General features: G+C 37.5%; 1 long non-coding RNA gene across 1 annotated transcript; it reads right to left on the bottom strand.

The window, feature by feature from the left end:
• Positions 1 to 645: 645 nt before the first annotated feature.
• On the bottom strand, positions 646 to 5,679 carry LOC309476455. The gene is made up of 2 exons (XR_014198167.1): positions 4,252 to 5,679; positions 646 to 4,088 (listed from the first exon to the last, which is right to left on the bottom strand). It is a non-coding gene; the product is annotated as an uncharacterized lncRNA (long non-coding RNA).
• Positions 5,680 to 5,786: the final 107 nt, after the last annotated feature.

Below are 5,786 nucleotides of genomic sequence, written 5' to 3'. Positions count from 1 at the left end.
GGTTAACCTTCAGGTTAAAAGGGGTTAAAAAGGGGTTAAAACACACGCACGTGTCCCGGACAACCGTTAATGTCGAAATTCTATTCAGATCAGTAAATTACCGAACAATCATAAAAGAAAGAAATATTATATTACTGTCATTGTGAGGTGAAAATGAGGATCCACTCTGCCAGACTCACGTGAAAGTGCTTATCTATAGCACAAAATTGATTTCTCGTACCATTTATTCGCCAAAAATAGTTTTTGCGTGAATATGATACGCACTTTATGGCGTGTAATACTCACGTACTCCACACCCCTAATCCTACCCAAGGGGTTTGCAGTGTGTATCATTTACACGAAAAAAAAAAAAAAAAAAAAAAACTATTTTTGGCATATAAATGGCACGATCAATAAAATGTATCTGTTTATAAATTTGGCCGTCTTTTCAGACGCAAATCTAATTTGAATTACTTTCTAATAGGAGCGGCAGCGAAATACTTTGATTAAAAAATATATATATTACCTAATAAATTATGTTTCTATTATTTTAGTTTTAATGAAAAACCAGGGGACCCCCCGAGGTAATTTTTTGGGGCCTTATGGGGGGTCCCTTGATGCTTATGGGGGGTCCCGGACCCCCCCAGCCCCCCCTCAATTCGAACACTGTTTATTACTGCCCTGAAAAATCTTTTTCACACAATGGATGTTTAATAGCCTAGTCCACAAGAAAAAAATGCAAACACAAAATACAAGACAAATTACATAGGCTTGATTTTAATATTGTGTTTCATTACCTGAATGATCACAAGTTTTTTTTTTTTTTTTTTTTTTTTTTAATGGTTGTTCATGAGGAAAAATCCTCCAGCTCCTGCACATTCTTTGCTTTTCCAGCATCTTCTGCATATTTGACTCCTTACTAGCAGTGACTATGATTGTGAGATCCATCTTGTCACACTGAAGACAACTGATGGACTCATACACAACTATTACAAACCCTGCAAACATTTAGTGATGCTCAAGAAGGAAGCAACCATTAGGAGCCAGGGGGTGTACATTTTTGAACTGGATCATTGGTGTAAATTGCTCTTATTTTATTTTAAAATTAATTCATTAATTTAGTCCTGCCATTTAGAGGCTAAATAAGATATTAGCATGTAAAACAAAATAAGATAATCAAAATAAATCAAAATGAAAAAATCGTCATCTTGCTCAAAAGTTTACTCCTGGCTCTTAATGCATCGTGTTATATTCTTGAGCATTACCGTGCAGAATCTGAAAGATGGACGATAGGTAAACGTATGACTGTAACTATACATTGGAATCATTTTGTAAGGTTTAAAGCAACAACATGGAACTTTTCCTCTGCGGTCGCCCTACAGGTTGGAAGCGGAATTGTCCATTACCGCTGTCGTAAAATGATTTACGGTTACTGTCAACGCATTCTCATCCCCAAATCGTCACTTTCAAACATTCTTCAATATCCGACGCACAAAGCACCCTTAGCGTCAATATGAGACGCTTCGGTTATGGGTAGGTTTAGGTCTGTGGTAGGGTTATGCGTCTCATATGGACGCTAAAGGGTGCTTTGTGCGTCAGATATTGAAGAAATTTTGAAAGCGTCAGTATATGACGACTTGGGATGAGAACGGGCTGTTACTGTATATGAAGCATGCAGGTTTTTTTCATATGGGCAATGATAATATTATTAATCTTCCTCCTTTCATAATTTATACATGTTTAGTAGACTAAACATTTTAACTCAAACATTTGCGATTTGCATGTCGATTGCAATGCTCAAATCTGAACGAGAATGATAGCAATAGCATCCTAACCATCTAAAACTAGCATGTTAGTGTTTACTAGCTACCAGATTGATAATTCGCTCATCTACTAACGTTAGCTGATTCATGAAGATAAATGGAGGACCAGATAGTTTCCGTAACGTAGCCAGGCAGACAACAGATTAGAAAAACTAAAGATAGTATGCAAGCAATGTACTTACTAGTTCAACAGCATGACGGCCAAGTCAGCATCGGTCTGACGATAAGCTCACGCCAGCGAGCAAACGCTCGACCAATATTGATCCTCGTCCTGCCTTTCAGTTTATCACTCTCCCTTTTCCTCTTCCGACTCTACTCCGACAAAACCTTGGACTTCTTACGTTTCGCTGCTGCTTCAGCCATGACGAAAACAGACGCACGAAAACAAACGCGCTGGTTGGCCTGTCACGGCCGAATTTGAGGAAGTGAGGAAGCGAAGTGACGTATGCCGTAAAGCAGTCGAATTTTGTAGTTCTTTTTGAGCGCTGGTTACTACCCGCACCCCGAAGTTACATAGTGCCAGTAAAAGCGATACAGACCCTGTCAGGCTATGGCAGACGTGTCATTCAACCTATTGTAAGTCGATGTACCATCACAAGGGTCTTGGAAATATATTATGAAGGTTGAAAAACTACATGTTGTTACTTTAACATATTAATTTAAGAGCTCAGTGTTGAGACCTTTCACTGGAATTTGATTGACATGCGATCTGACCAATCATAATACAGATACCTGCCATTTTTGTCCGACAAACAAACCAAACCAGATAGTAGATTAAAGTCATTTGACTTGAACTTGAAAAATGGTGTGTATTGAATTCTTTTTGCAATTCTGATGTTCATTCATGTTTAATTCGTGCTATAACTAGAAGATATTATCAGTTCATGTGCTGCTTGAGTTGAGGCCTATATTAAAGCACCACAAAACGGTGTGTATTGTTTTAATTTCATAAAAATTACAAAATTTGAAAGCTGAGACTTTATTTCATACCAGAAGTAGCCTTGTCTTGTCTGTTGGCGCATTGTCAGTGTCCTCTTTGCTCCGCAATATATATTTCACTGTGTGAGAACATGTGGAGTGAGAGCGGAATGGCTTGTCGGACGTAGCGACAGTAAGAGGGGCGGGTCTCTGTGAAAGGTCAATTTAAAACCATTTAAATCTTTGTGGACTCGGCCGGACTCGACTCGGACTCGGATGTTAAGGACTCGGACTCAAGTGCGACTCGGCCCTCTTTGGACTCGGACTTGGACTCGGACTCGATTGTTAAGGACTTGGACTCGACTCGGACTCGACAATGGTGGACTTGGACCCAACACTAGGATTATGTGATTGATTATGAGCACTTAAAATGGCCGACTCCCTTATCAGTGCTTACATCTGCGTCTCGTCATCGTGGCCGTACAAAAAATGATCAGACAAAACAATGCTGTCTACCCGTGTGCTTCATCGCACATGACCAGACCCCATCTAGAGGCCACTTCACTGCTTAAAGATTCTCCAAATAACTAAACCACACCCACTATAGACCTTATTCAGAGCAGCGCCATGACAGGTATGGAAGCAACAGACTTACCGTGTTTTCAATGGCAGCCGCTGTAAAAAGCTGTAGCCTATATGTCTGGAGTTTTTTGTCTACTGAAACTTCTTGGAAATATATTTTTGCAGTATTTCATTAGAAGAACAATCCAAAAACACATTAAATAACAGTGCAACCCACGAGATGTCAAGATTATGTCTATCCCTCAGCCTCACTTTCATTCCCATTAAAAATCAAAGATGGCACTGATGTGAATAAGGTCTATAGACCGGCACATATGAATCAAGAGAGCGCAAGTCTGTGGTGTGATACGAGAGAAAGTCGCACCTAAACCGAATGTGTGGTCTGAAATACAACGTTGCTATGGACGATGACGTTTATCAGAGAATATGTGAATGCAGCGATTGACCAATCAGAATAAAATATTCCATAAATAAATTTTAATATCAGCACTGTGGTACCTGCACATGTGTGACAGAGTGTGTTGATGTCCAGATGTGTGGTCTGGTATCTGATGGGATTGTTCAGCACACAGCTGTAGGTGTTTTTATCCTGATATTCCACCTCCAGAGGTAGAGAGAGACTGATGCTGAGATCACACACACTGATGCTGGACAATACACTGATTCCTTTGTACCAGGAGAGAGTCACATGACTCACATTCACCACTGATGAACACACCAATGAACATGATGATGATGATGAAGATGATGAACAGTCTCTGCTGATGACAGGAACAGGCAGACGAGCTGGAAAATAAACAGAAATATGATCAAATCTAATAAACCATCTTATATTCGGTTCAGTGTGTTAAGTGAGTTTTATATGGTCTGTCATCTCAAACTATAAAATGATTCAACAATTAAATATTTGAAGAATATTTGAAGGACAGGATACATTATCTCTACTCACCATAGACAGAAACTCTGAATGATTTTGATGACAATCTTCCTGAAAGCATCAGTAGTTTATAATTTCCAGCATGTTCAGTTGTGGTGTTTGTGATGGTCAGAGATCCAGTTTTATGATCCACCTTCAGTCTGTCTCTGAATCTCCCATCAAGAACATCATCATATACAGTGATTCTGTCGGCCCGTTTATTGATCTCAGCTATTAAAGTGCCTTTAAACCTCCACTGAATCACATAAACATTCTTCATTTCAGTAAGACCAGAGTTTAGAGAGACTGAATCTCCCTCCATCACTGACACTGACCTTTATCCAGCAACACCTAACACACCTGAAGTACAAACACAGCAAGATTCTTCTGTTTAAATGATAGACTTTTAAATAACTTTATGATGGATTACTAATATAAACAGTTAAACTACAAAACCGATTAATAATTGTATCTTTGAGATGATTTTGAATAAAACTCATTTACTGATGAAGTTGGTCTGATCTTCACACAACATCAAACACAGAAAACACTTTTACTTCAGACGAGAATCACGTCACACTGAAACTAATGCTGTTTGAGCTTCAGTGTTTTATAGATCCAACATTTAGAGAAACAAACAGTGAATATAATGCAGAAACAACTAAAGTCATAACTAATTATTAAAACACATTTAAAACTTACCAACCAGATGCCAAAAACAATCAAGTAATACAAAATACTTTTATAGCACCTTTCACAATAAATATTCCAGTGCAATGCTTCACTTGAAAAAGAGGTAAGAAGTAGCTAAATTAATATCTGACCATTTATTATAATACAAATGTTAAACGACTGATGGTAGTATAACAGTTTTTCAAATTGCCTACATACAATTTCTGAAACCATGGCTCAAGTTTTTTGGAAACTCACACAAAACCACAAAACACGCACCCAACATGCAAAACATCAGACAGCTCTTGCAAAATCAAACTCTTCCAAAAATTGTGTTTTTGCGTAGTAACTCTACATACAAACATCAAATGATTAGCCACATACACACCAAACTACACACAGATGTGAAAAATGTAAAACACTACTCTACTCTACTGTCTTTTGCTTGATCATTGCAGTGAGTGTACAGGAGTTTGTCACATGTACATGTATACAGTATATATGCATTCTGATGAATGTTACAGTTATTGAACTAAACTGAGTCAACACTGTAGTGACTTGAGCTGAATAATCACTCTATTGGCTTCTGCTTTACAGGAGAATTTGTTTTGAATTTGTTACTATTGTGAAGCTGCTAATCTGTTAATCTAATTTAGATATGCACATCTAAATTGTGGCTTGTATGTACATTCACTATATATATATATATATATATATAGTATATACACACACACACACACATATGTTTTCTTTTGCATCTGAAATTTTATTCTAGATTGATCATTTTTACCAAGCTTGTATATTTAAGTTCAATAATTTCACTTAAATGGCAATGCAAATTACTTATTAATCGTCATTTAAGTGAAATTACTTAAATATACAAGCTTTATAAAAAT

This window comes from Leuciscus leuciscus (assembly GCF_965113295.1).
Source record: "Leuciscus leuciscus genome assembly, chromosome: 15".
In the NCBI taxonomy this organism is placed as follows: Eukaryota; Metazoa; Chordata; class Actinopteri; order Cypriniformes; family Leuciscidae; genus Leuciscus; species Leuciscus leuciscus.
The sequence above is the reverse complement of the archived record's forward strand: the minus strand, read 5'-3'. Positions and strand labels throughout refer to the sequence as shown.